Below are 13724 nucleotides of genomic sequence, written 5' to 3' on the forward strand. Positions count from 1 at the left end.
CGAGTCCAGTTCGAGTAGAAAAAATTTTTTTAATGAATTTTTCTGCCTTTAACTAGTTCCCTTGATTACGTCATCTATCTGTTCTGCAGTTGCATGAAGAAATTTCCATTAAGATAAATTAGTAGTGTAATAAGCTCATTCTTATTAATTCCGCAACTATGATGTTGTATTAGTAAAATTCATAATTTAATTAGTGCAATAGGCACAATCCTATAAATACATATGTTCTTGTTATTTTGTGTTTCAATAATAGATTGCATGTAGCAATCAATGTAAACAAAACAAATACTTAGTAATCATGTGAATTACAGTATAAGCAATGTAGAGAACATTTCGTCGGCAATTTTTCATGCCTCTGTAGCTCAGTTGGTAGAGCGTCCGCCTATAAAGCGGTAGGTCACTGGTTCGAGTCCAGCTCGAGGAGAAAAAATTTTTTTAATGAATTTTTCTGCCTTTAACTAGTTCCTTTGATTACGACATCCATCTGTTCTGCAGTTGCATGAAGAAATTTCCATTAAGATAAATTAGTAGTGTAATAAGCACATTCTTATTAATTTCGCAACTATGATGTTGTATTAGTAAAATTCATAATTTAATTAGTGCAATAGGCACAATCCTATAAATACATATGTTCTTATTATTGTGTGTTTCAATGGTAGATTGTATGTAGCAATCAATGTAAACAAAACAAATACTTAGTAATCATGTGAATTATAGTATAAGCAATGTAGAGAACATTTCGTCGGCAATTTCTTCATGCCTCTGTAGCTCAGTTGGTAGAGCGTCCGCCTAGAAAGCGGTAGGTCACTGGTTCGAGTCCAGTTCGGGGAGAAAAAATTTTTTTAATGAATTTTTCTGCCTTTAACTCGTTCCTTTGATTACGTCATCCATCTGTTCTGCAGTTGCATGAAGAAATTTCCATTAAGATAAATTAGTAGTGTAACAAGCCCATTCTTATTAATTCCGCAACTATGATGTTGTATTAGTAAAATTCATAATTTAATTAGTGCAATAGGCACAATGCTATAAATACATATGTTCTTGTTATTGTGTGTTTCAATAGTAGATTGTATGTAGCAATCAATGTAAACAAAACAAATACTTAGTAATCATGTGAATTACAGTATAAGCAATGTAGAGAACATTTCGTCGGCAATTTCTTCATGCCTCTGTAGTTCAGTTGGTAGAGCGTCCGCCTAGAAAGCGGTAGGTCACTGTTCGACTCCAGTCCGAGGAGAAAAAATTTTTTTAATGAATTTTTCTGCCTTTAACTCGTTCCTTTGATTACGTCATCCATCTGTTCTGCAGTTGCATGAAGAAATTTCCATTAAGATAAATTAGTAGTGTAACAAGCCCATTCTTATTAATTCCGCAACTATGATGTTGTATTAGTAAAATTCATAATTTAATTAGTGCAATAGGCACAATGCTATAAATACATATGTTCTTGTTATTTTGTGTTTCAATGGTAGATTGTATGTAGCAATCAATGTAAACAAAACAAATACTTAGTAATCATGTGAGTTACAGTATAAGCAATGTAGAGAACACTTCGTTGGCAACTTCTTCATGCCTCTGTAGCTCAGTTGGTAGAGCGTCCGCCTAGAAAGCGGTAGGTCACTGGTTCGAGTCCAGTTCGAGGAGAAAAAATTTTTTTAATTTCATCCATCTGTTCTGCAGTTGCATGAAGAAATTTCCATTAAGATAAATTAGTAGTGTAATAAGCACATTCTTATTAATTCCGCAACTATGATGTTGTATTAGTAAAATTCATAATTTAATTAGTGCAATAGGCACAATCCTATAAATACATATGTTCTTGTTATTTTGTGTTTCAATAATAGATTGCATGTAGCAATCAATGTAAACAAAACAAATACTTAGTAATCATGTGAGTTACAGTATAAGCAATGAAGAGAACATTTCGTCGGCAATTTTTTCATGCCTCTGTAGCTCAGTTGGTAGAGCGTCCGCCTAGAAAGCGGTAGGTCACTGGTTCGAGTCCAGCTCGAGGAGAAAAAATTTTTTTAATGAATTTTTCTGCCTTTAACTCGTTCCTTTGATTACGTCATCCATCTGTTCTGCAGTTGCATGAAGAAATTTCCATTAAGATAAATTAGTAGTGTAATAAGCACATTCTTATTAATTCCGCAACTATGATGTTGTATTAGTAAAATTCATAATTTAATTAGTGCAATAGGCACAATCCTATAAATACATATGTTCTTGTTATTGTGTGTTTCAATGGTAGATTGTATGTAGCAATCAATGTAAACAAAACAAATACTTAGTAATCATGTGAATTACAGTATAAGCAATATAGAGAACATTTCGTCGGCAATTTCTTCATGCCTCTGTAGCTCAGTTGGTAGAGCGTCCGCCTAGAAAGCGGTAGGTCACTGTTCGAGTCCAGTTCGAGGAGAAAAAATTTTTTTAATGAATTTTTCTGCCTTTAACTCGTTCCTTTGATTACGTCATCCATCTGTTCTGCAGTTGCATGAAGAAATTTCCATTAAGATAAATTAGTAGTGTAATAAGCACATTCTTATTAATTCCGCAACTATGATGTTGTATTAGTAAAATTCGTAATTTAATTAGTGCAATAGGCACAATGCTATAAATACATATGTTCTTGTTATTGTGTGTTTCAATAGTAGATTGTATGTAGCAATCAATGTAAACAAAACAAATACTTAGTAATCATGTGAGTTACAGTATAAGCAATGTAGAGAACATTTCGTCGGCAATTTCTTCATGCCTCTGTAGCTCAGTTGGTAGAGCGTCCGCCTAGAAAGCGGTAGGTCACTGGTTCGAGTCCAGTTCGAGGAGAAAAAATTTTTTTAATGAATTTTTCTGCCTTTTACTCGTTCCTTTGATTACGTCATCCATCTGTTCTGCAGTTGCATGAAGAAATTTCCATTAAGATAAATTAGTAGTGTAATAAGCACATTCTTATTAATTCCGCAACTATGATGTTGTATTAGTAAAATTCATAATTTAATTAGTGCAATAGGCACAATCCTATAAATACATATGTTCTTGTTATTGTGTGTTTCAATAGTAGATTGCATGTAGCAATCAATGTAAACAAAACAAATACTTAGTAATCATGTGAATTACAGTATAAGCAATGTAGAGAACATTTCGTCGGCAATTTCTTCGTGCCTCTGTAGCTCAGTTGGTAGAGCGTCCGCCTAGAAAGCGGTAGGTCACTGGTTCGAGTCCAGTTCGAGGAGAAAAAATTTTTTTAAAGAATTTTTCTGCCTTTAACTCGTTCCTTTGATTACGTCATCCTTCTGTTCTGCAGTTGCATGAAGAAATTTCCATTAAGATAAATTAGTAGTGTAATAAGCACATTCTTATTAATTCCGCAACTATGATGTTGTATTAGTAAAATTCATAATTTAATTAGTGCAATAGGCACAATCCTATAAATACATATGTTCTTGTTATAGTGTGTTTCAATAGTAGATTGTATGTAGCAATCAATGTAAACAAAACAAATACTTAGTAATCATGTGAATTACAGTATAAGCAATGTAGAGAACATTTCGTCGGCAATTTCTTCGTGCCTCTGTAGCTCAGTTGGTAGAGCGTCCGCCTAGAAAGCGGTAGGTCACTGGTTGGACTCCAGTCCGAGGAGAAAAAATTTTTTTAATGAATTTTTCTGCCTTTAACTCGTTCCTTTGATTACGTCATCCATCTGTTCTGCAGTTGCATGAAGAAATTTCCATTAAGATAAATTAGTAGTGTAATAAGCACATTCTTATTAATTCCGCAACTATGATGTTGTATTAGTAAAATTCATAATTTAATTAGTGCAATAGGCACAATCCTATAAATACATATGTTCTTGTTATAGTGTGTTTCAATAGTAGATTGTATGTAGCAATCAATGTAAACTAAACAAATACTTAGTAATTATGTGAAAAACAGTATAAGCAATGTAGAGAACATTTCGTCGGCAATTTCTTCATGCCTCTGTAGCTCAGTTGGTAGAGCGTCCGCCTAGAAAGCGGTAGGTCACTGGTTCGAGTCCAGTTCGAGAAAAAATTTTTTTAATGATTTTTTCTTCCTTTAACTCGTTCCTTTGAATACGTCATCCATCTGTTCTGCAGTTGCATGAAGAAATTTCCATTAAGATAAATTAGTAGTGTAATAAGCACATTCTTATTAATTCCGCAACTATGATGTTGTATTAGTAAAATTCATAATTTAATTAGTGCAATAGGCACAATCCTATAAATACATATGTTCTTGTTATTGTGTGTTTCAATAGTAGATTGGATGTAGCAATCAATGTAAACAAAACAAATACTTAGTAATCATGTGAATTACAGTATAAGCAATGTAGAGAACATTTCGTCGGCAATTTCTTCATGCCTCTGTAGCTCAGTTGGTAGAGCGTCCGCCTAGAAAGCGGTAGGTCACTGGTTCGAGTCCAGTTCGGGGAGAAAAAATTTTTTTAATGAATTTTTCTGCCTTTAACTCGTTCCTTTGATTACGTCATCCATCTGTTCTGCAGTTGCATGAAGAAATTTCCATTAAGATAAATTAGTAGTGTAATAAGCACATTCTTATTAATTCCGCAACTATGATGTTGTATTAGTAAAATTCATAATTTAATTAGTGCAATAGGCACAATCCTATAAATACATATGTTCTTGTTATTGTGTGTTTCAATAGGAGTTTGTATGTAGCAATCAATGTAAACAAAACAAATACTTAGTAATCATGTGAATTACAGTATAAGCAATGTAGAGAACATTTCGTCGGCAATTTCTTCATGCCTCTGTAGCTCAGTTGGTAGAGCGTCCGCCTAGAAAGCGGTAGGTCACTGGTTCGAGTCCAGTTCGAGTAGAAAAAATTTTTTTAATGAATTTTTCTGCCTTTAACTCGTTCCCTTGATTACGTCATCTATCTGTTCTGCAGTTGCATGAAAAAATTTCCATTAAGATAAATTAGTAGTGTAATAAGCACATTCTTATTAATTCCGCAACTATGATGTTGTATTAGTAAAATTCATAATTTAATTAGTGCAATAGGCACAATCCTATAAATACATATGTTCTTGTTATTTTGTGTTTCAATAATAGATTGCATGTACCAATCAATGTAAACAAAACAAATACTTAGTAATCATGTGAATTACAGTATAAGCAATGTAGAGAACATTTCGTCGGCAATTTTTTCATGCCTCTGTAGCTCAGTTGGTAGAGCGTCCGCCTAGAAAGCGGTAGGTCACTGGTTCGAGTCCAGCTCGAGGAGAAAAAATTTTTTTAATGAATTTTTCTGCCTTTAACTAGTTCCTTTGATTACGTCATCCATCTGTTCTGCAGTTGCATGAAGAAATTTCCATTAAGATAAATTAGTAGTGTAATAAGCACATTCTTATTAATTCCGCAACTATGATGTTGTATTAGTAAAATTCATAATTTAATTAGTGCAATAGGCACAATCCTATAAATACATATGTTCTTGTTATTGTGTGTTTCAATAGTAGATTGCATGTAGCAATCAATGTAAACAAAACAAATACTTAGTAATCATGTGAATTACAGTATAAGCAATGTAGAGAACATTTCGTCGGCAATTTCTTCATGCCTCTGTAGCTCAGTTGGTAGAGCGTCCGCCTAGAAAGCGGTAGGTCACTGGTTCGAGTTCAGTTCGAGGAGAAAAAATTTTTTTAATGAATTTTTCTGCCTTTAACTCGTTCCTTTGATTACGTCATCCATCTGTTCTGCAGTTGCATGAAGAAATTTCCATTAAGATAAATTAGTAGTGTAATAAGCACATTCTTATTAATTCCGCAACTATGATGTTGTATTAGTAAAATTCATAATTTAATTAGTGCAATAGGCACAATCCTATAAATACATATGTTCTTGTTATTGTGTGTTTCAATAGGAGTTTGTATGTAGCAATCAATGTAAACAAAACAAATACTTAGTAATCATGTGAATTACAGTATAAGCAATGTAGAGAACATTTCGTCGGCAATTTCTTCATGCCTCTGTAGCTCAGTTGGTAGAGCGTCCGCCTAGAAAGCGGTAGGTCACTGGTTCGAGTCCAGTTCGAGTAGAAAAAATTTTTTTAATGAATTTTTCTGCCTTTAACTCGTTCCCTTGATTACGTCAACTATCTGTTCTGCAGTTGCATGAAGAAATTTCCATTAAGATAAATTAGTAGTGTAATAAGCACATTCTTATTAATTCCGCAACTATGATGTTGTATTAGTAAAATTCATAATTTAATTAGTGCAATAGGCACAATCCTATAAATACATATGTTCTTGTTATTTTGTGTTTCAATAATAGATTGCATGTACCAATCAATGTAAACAAAACAAATACTTAGTAATCATGTGAATTACAGTATAAGCAATGTAGAGAACATTTCGTCGGCAATTTTTTCATGCCTCTGTAGCTCAGTTGGTACAGCGTCCGCCTAGAAAGCGGTAGGTCACTGGTTCGAGTCCAGCTCGAGGAGAAAAAATTTTTTTAATGAATTTTTCTGCCTTTAACTAGTTCCTTTGATTACGTCATCCATCTGTTCTGCAGTTGCATGAAGAAATTTCCATTAAGATAAATTAGTAGTGTAATAAGCACATTCTTATTAATTCCGCAACTATGATGTTGTATTAGTAAAATTCATAATTTAATTAGTGCAATAGGCACAATCCTATAAATACATGTTCTTGTTATTGTGTGTTTCAATGGTAGATTGTATGTAGCAATCAATGTAAACAAAACAAATACTTAGTAATCATGTGAATTACAGTATAAGCAATGTAGAGAACATTTCGTCGGCAATTTCTTCATGCCTCTGTAGCTCAGTTGGTAGAGCGTCCGCCTAGAAAGCGGTAGGTCACTGGTTCGAGTCCAGTTCGAGGAAAAAAAAATTTTTTAATGAATTTTTCTGCCTTTAACTTGTTCCTTTGATTACGTCATCCATCTGTTCTGCAGTTGCATGAAGAAATTTCCATTAAGATAAATTAGTAGTGTAATAAGCACATTCTTATTAATTCCGCAACTATGATGTTGTATTAGTAATATTCATAATTTAATTAGTGCAATAGGCACAATCCTATAAATACATATGTTCTTGTTATTGTGTGTTTCAATAGTAGATTGTATGTAGCAATCAATGTAAACAAAACAAATACTTAGTAATCATGTGAATTACAGTATAAGCAATGTAGAGAACATTTCGTCGGCAATTTCTTCATGCCTCTGTAGCTCAGTTGGTAGAGCGTCCGCCTAGAAAGCGGTAGGTCACTGGTTCGAGTCCAGTTCGAGGAGAAAAAAATTTTTTAATGAATTTTTCTGCCTTTAACTCGTTCCTTTGATTACGTCATCCATCTGTTCTGCAGTTGCATGAAGAAATTTCCATTAAGATAAATTAGTAGTGTAATAAGCACATTCTTATTAATTCCACAACTATGATGTTGTATTAGTAAAATTCATAATTTAATTAGTGCAATAGGCACAATCCTATAAATACATATGTTCTTGTTATTTTGTGTTTCAATAATAGATTGCATGTAGCAATCAATGTAAACAAAACAAATACTTAGTAATCATGTGAATTACAGTATAAGCAATGTAGAGAACATTTCGTCGGCAATTTTTTCATGCCTCTGTAGCTCAGTTGGTAGAGCGTCCGCCTAGAAAGCGGTAGGTCACTGGTTCGAGTCCAGCTCGAGGAGAAAAAATTTTTTTAATGAATTTTTCTGCCTTTAACTAGTTCCTTTGATTACGTCATCCATCTGTTCTGCAGTTGCATGAAGAAATTTCCATTAAGATAAATTAGTAGTGTAATAAGCACATTCTTATTAATTCCGCAACTATGATGTTGTATTAGTAAAATTCATAATTTAATTAGTGCAATAGGCACAATCCTATAAATACATATGTTCTTGTTATTGTGTGTTTCAATGGTAGATTGTATGTAGCAATCAATGTAAACAAAACAAATACTTAGTAATCATGTGAATTACAGTATAAGCAATGTAGAGAACATTTCGTCGGCAATTTTTTCATGCCTCTGTAGCTCAGTTGATAGAGCGTCCGCCTAGAAAGCGGTAGGTCACTGGTTCGAGTCCAGCTCGAGGAGAAAAAATTTTTTTAATGAATTTTTCTGCCTTTAACTCGTTCCTTTGATTACGTCATCCATCTGTTCTGCAGTTGCATGAAGAAATTTCCATTAAGATAAATTAGTAGTGTAATAAGCACATTCTTATTAATTCCGCAACTATGATGTTGTATTAGTAAAATTCATAATTTAATTAGTGCAATAGGCACAATCCTATAAATACATATGTTCTTGTTATTGTGTGTTTCAATAGTAGATTGCATGTAGCAATCAATGTAAACAAAACAAATACTTAGTAATCATGTGAATTACAGTATAAGCAATGTAGAGAACATTTCGTCGGCAATTTCTTCATGCCTCTGTAGCTCAGTTGGTAGAGCGTCCGCCTAGAAAGCGGTAGGTCACTGGTTCGAGTCCAGTTCGAGTAGAAAAAATTTTTTTAATGAATTTTTCTGCCTTTAACTCGTTCCCTTGATTACGTCATCTATCTGTTCTGCAGTTGCATGAAGAAATTTCCATTAAGATAAATTAGTAGTGTAATAAGCACATTCTTATTAATTCCACAACTATGATGTTGTATTAGTAAAATTCATAATTTAATTAGTGCAATAGGCACAATCCTATAAATACATATGTTCTTGTTATTTTGTGTTTCAATAATAGATTGCATGTAGCAATCAATGTAAACAAAACAAATACTTAGTAATCATGTGAATTACAGTATAAGCAATGTAGAGAACATTTCGTCGGCAATTTTTTCATGCCTCTGTAGCTCAGTTGGTAGAGCGTCCGCCTAGAAAGCGGTAGGTCACTGGTTCGAGTCCAGCTCGAGGAGAAAAAATTTTTTTAATGAATTTTTCTGCCTTTAACTAGTTCCTTTGATTACGTCATCCATCTGTTCTGCAGTTGCATGAAGAAATTTCCAATAAGATAAATTAGTAGTGTAATAAGCACATTCTTATTAATTCCGCAACTATGATGTTGTATTAGTAAAATTCATAATTTAATTAGTGCAATAGGCACAATCCTATAAATACATATGTTCTTGTTATTGTGTGTTTCAATGGTAGATTGTATGTAGCAATCAACGTACACAAAACAAATACTTAGTAATCATGTGAATTACAGTATAAGCAATGTAGAGAACATTTCGTCGGCAATTTCTTCATGCCTCTGTAGCTCAGTTGGTAGAGCGTCCGCCTAGAAAGCGGTAGGTCACTGGTTCGAGTCCAGTTCGAGGAAAAAAAAATTTTTTAATGAATTTTTCTGCCTTTAACTTGTTCCTTTGATTACCACATCCATCTGTTCTGCAGCTGCATGAAGAAATTTCCATTAAGATAAATTAGTAGTGTAATAAGCACATTCTTATTAATTCCGGAACTATGATGTTGTATTAGTAAAATTCATAATTTAATTAGTGCAATAGGCACAATCCTATAAATACATATGTTCTTGTTATTGTGTGTTTCAATAGTAGATTGTATGTAGCAATCAATGTAAACAAAACAAATACTTAGTAATCATGTGAATTACAGTATAAGCAATGTAGAGAACATTTCGTCGGCAATTTCTTCATGCCTCTGTAGCTCAGTTGGTAGAGCGTCCGCCTAGAAAGCGGTAGGTCACTGGTTCGAGTCCAGCTCGAGGAGAAAAAATTTTTTTAATGAATTTTTCTGCCTTTAACTCGTTCCTTTGATTACGTCATCCATCTGTTCTGCAGTTGCATGAAGAAATTTCCATTAAGATAAATTAGTAGTGTAATAAGCACATTCTTATTAATTCCGCAACTATGATGTTGTATTAGTAAAATTCATAATTTAATTAGTGCAATAGGCACAATCCTATAAATACATATGTTCTTGTTATTTTGTGTTTCAATAGTAGATTGCATGTAGCAATCAATGTAAACAAAACAAATACTTAGTAATCATGTGAATTACAGTATAAGCAATGTAGAGAACATTTCGTCGGCAATTTCTTCATGCCTATGTAGCTCAGTTGGTAGAGCGTCCGCCTAGAAAGCGGTAGGTCACTGGTTCGAATCCAGTTCGAGGAGAAAAAATTTTTTTAATGAATTTTTCTGCCTTTAACTCGTTCCTTTGATTACGTCATCCATCTGTTCTCCAGTTGCATGAAGAAATTTCCATTAAGATAAATTAGTAGTGTAATAAGCACATTTTTATTAATTCCGCAACTATAATGTTGTATTAGTAAAATTCATAATTTAATTAGTTCAATAGGCACAATCCTATAAATACATATGTTCTTGTTATTGTGTGTTTCAATGGTAGATTGTATGTAGCAATCAATGTAAACAAAACAAATACTTAGTAATCATGTGAATTACAGTATAAGCAATATAGAGAACATTTCGTCGGCAATTTCTTCATGACTCTGTAGCTCAGTTGGTAGAGCGTCCGCCTAGAAAGCGGTAGGTCACTGTTCGAGTCCAGTTCGAGGAGAAAAAATTTTTTTAATGAATTTTTCTGCCTTTAACTCGTTCCTTTGATTACGTCATCCATCTGTTCTGCAGTTGCATGAAGAAATTTCCATTAAGATAAATTAGTAGTGTAATAAGCACATTCTTATTAATTCCGCAACTATGATGTTGTATTAGTAAAATTCATAATTTAATTAGTGCAATAGGCACAATCCTATAAATACATATGTTCTTGTTATTTTGTGTTTCAATAGTAGATTGCATGTAGCAATCAATGTAAACAAAACAAATACTTAGTAATCATGTGAATTACAGTATAAGCAATGTAGAGAACATTTCGTCGGCAATTTCTTCATGCCTATGTAGCTCAGTTGGTAGAGCGTCCGCCTAGAAAGCGGTAGGTCACTGGTTCGAGTCCAGTTCGAGGAGAAAAAATTTTTTTAATGAATTTTTCTGCCTTTAACTCGTTCCTTTGATTACGTCATCCATCTGTTCTCCAGTTGCATGAAGAAATTTCCATTAAGATAAATTAGTAGTGTAATAAGCACATTTTTATTAATTCCGCAACTATAATGTTGTATTAGTAAAATTCATAATTTAATTAGTTCAATAGGCACAATCCTATAAATACATATGTTCTTGTTATTGTGTGTTTCAATGGTAGATTGTATGTAGCAATCAATGTAAACAAAACAAATACTTAGTAATCATGTGAATTACAGTATAAGCAATATAGAGAACATTTCGTCGGCAATTTCTTCATGACTCTGTAGCTCAGTTGGTAGAGCGTCCGCCTAGAAAGCGGTAGGTCACTGTTCGAGTCCAGTTCGAGGAGAAAAAATTTTTTTAATGAATTTTTCTGCCTTTAACTCGTTCCTTTGATTACGTCATCCATCTGTTCTGCAGTTGCATGAAGAAATTTCCATTAAGATAAATTAGTAGTGTAATAAGCCCATTCTTATTAATTCCGCAACTATGATGTTGTATTAGTAAAATTCGTAATTTAATTAGTGCAATAGGCACAATGCTATAAATACATATGTTCTTGTTATTGTGTGTTTCAATAGTAGATTGTATGTAGCAATCAATGTAAACAAAACAAATACTTAGTAATCATGTGAGTTACAGTATAAGCAATGTAGAGAACATTTCGTCGGCAATTTCTTCATGCCTCTGTAGCTCAGTTGGTAGAGCGTCCGCCTAGAAAGCGGTAGGTCACTGGTTCGAGTCCAGTTCGAGGAGAAAAAATTTTTTTAATGAATTTTTCTGCCTTTTACTCGTTCCTTTGATTACGTCATCCATCTGTTCTGCAGTTGCATGAAGAAATTTAAATTAAGATAAATTAGTAGTGTAATAAGCACATTCTTATTAATTCCACAACTATGATGTTGTATTAGTAAAATTCATAATTTAATTAGTCCAATAGGCATAATCCTATAAATACATATGTTCTTGTTATTGTGTGTTTCAATAGTAGATTGCATGTAGCAATCAATGTAAACAAAACAAATACTTAGTAATCATGTGAATTACAGTATAAGCAATGTAGAGAACATTTCGTCGGCAATTTCTTCATTCCTCTGTAGCTCAGTTGGTAGAGCGTCCGCCTAGAAAGCGGTAGGTCACTGGTTCGAGTCCAGTTCGAGGAGAAAAAATTTTTTTAATGAATTTTTCTGCCTTTTACTCGTTCCTTTGATTACGTCATCCATCTGTTCTGCAGTTGCATGAAGAAATTTCCATTAAGATAAATTAGTAGTGTAATAAGCACGTTCTTATTAATTTCGCAACTATGATGTTGTATTAGTAAAATTCATAATTTAATTAGTGCAATAGGCACAATCCTATAAATACATATGTTCTTGTTATTGTGTGTTTCAATAGTAGATTGCATGTAGCAATCAATGTAAACAAAACAAATACTTAGTAATCATGTGAATTACAGTATAAGCAATGTAGAGAACATTTCGTCGGCAATTTCTTCATGCCTCTGTAGCTCACTTGGTAGAGCGTCCGCCTAGAAAGCGGTAGGTCACTGTTCCAGTCCAGTTCGAGGAGAAAAAATTTTTTTAATGAATTTTTCTGCCTTTAACTCGTTCCTTTGATTACGTCATCCATCTGTTCTGCAGTTGCATGAAGAAATTTCCATTAAGATAAATTAGTAGTGTAATAAGCACATTCTTATTAATTCCGCAACTATGATGTTGTATTAGTAAAATTCATAATTTAATTAGTGCAATAGGCACAAACCTATAAATACATATGTTCTTGTTATTGTGTGTTTCAATAGTAGATTGTATGTAGCAATCAATGTAAACAAAACAAATACTTAGTAATCATGTGAGTTACAGTATAAGCAATGTAGAGAACATTTCGTCGGCAATTTCTTCATGCCTCTGTAGCTCAGTTGGTAGAGCGTCCGCCTAGAAAGCGGTAGGTCACTGTTCGAGTCCAGTTCGAGGAGAAAAAATTTTTTTAATGAATTTTTCTGCCTTTAACTCGTTCCTTTGATTACGTCATCCATCTGTTCTGCAGTTGCATGAAGAAATTTCCATTAAGATAAATTAGTAGTGTAATAAGCCCATTCTTATTAATTCCGCAACTATGATGTTGTATTAGTAAAATTCGTAATTTAGTTAGTGCAATAGGCACAATGCTATAAATACATATGTTCTTGTTATTGTGTGTTTCAATAGTAGATTGTATGTAGCAATCAATGTAAACAAAACAAATACTTAGTAATCATGTGAGTTACAGTATAAGCAATGTAGAGAACATTTCGTCGGCAATTTCTTCATGCCTCTGTAGCTCAGTTGGTAGAGCGTCCGCCTAGAAAGCGGTAGGTCACTGGTTCGAGTCCAGTTCGAGGAGAAAAAATTTTTTTAATGAATTTTTCTGCCTTTTACTCGTTCCTTTGATTACGTCATCCATCTGTTCTGCAGTTGCATGAAGAAATTTCCATTAAGATAAATTAGTAGTGTAATAAGCACATTCTTATTAATTCCACAACTATGATGTTGTATTAGTAAAATTCATAATTTAATTAGTGCAATAGGTACAATCCTATAAATACATATGTTCTTGTTATTGTGTGTTTCAATAGTAGATTGCATGTAGCAATCAATGTAAACAAAACAAATACTTAGTAATCATGTGAATTACAGTATAAGCAATGTAGAGAACATTTCGTCGG

General features: G+C 33.2%; 2 non-coding genes across 2 annotated transcripts; both read left to right on the top strand.

Annotated features, from left to right (window-relative positions):
- The first annotated feature begins 351 nt into the window (after positions 1–351).
- Positions 352–424, top strand: Trnay-aua (transfer RNA tyrosine (anticodon AUA)). Its single transcript has one exon. It is a non-coding gene; the product is annotated as a tRNA-Tyr (tRNA).
- Positions 425–12110: 11686 nt separating this feature from the next.
- Trnas-aga (transfer RNA serine (anticodon AGA)) lies at positions 12111–12183 on the top strand. Its single transcript has one exon. It is a non-coding gene; the product is annotated as a tRNA-Ser (tRNA).
- The last annotated feature ends 1541 nt before the right edge of the window (positions 12184–13724 follow it).

This window comes from Condylostylus longicornis, unplaced genomic scaffold (assembly GCF_029603195.1).
Source record: "Condylostylus longicornis isolate FDR11 unplaced genomic scaffold, ASM2960319v2 ptg000126l, whole genome shotgun sequence".
Lineage (NCBI taxonomy): Eukaryota > Metazoa > Arthropoda > Insecta > Diptera > Dolichopodidae > Condylostylus > Condylostylus longicornis.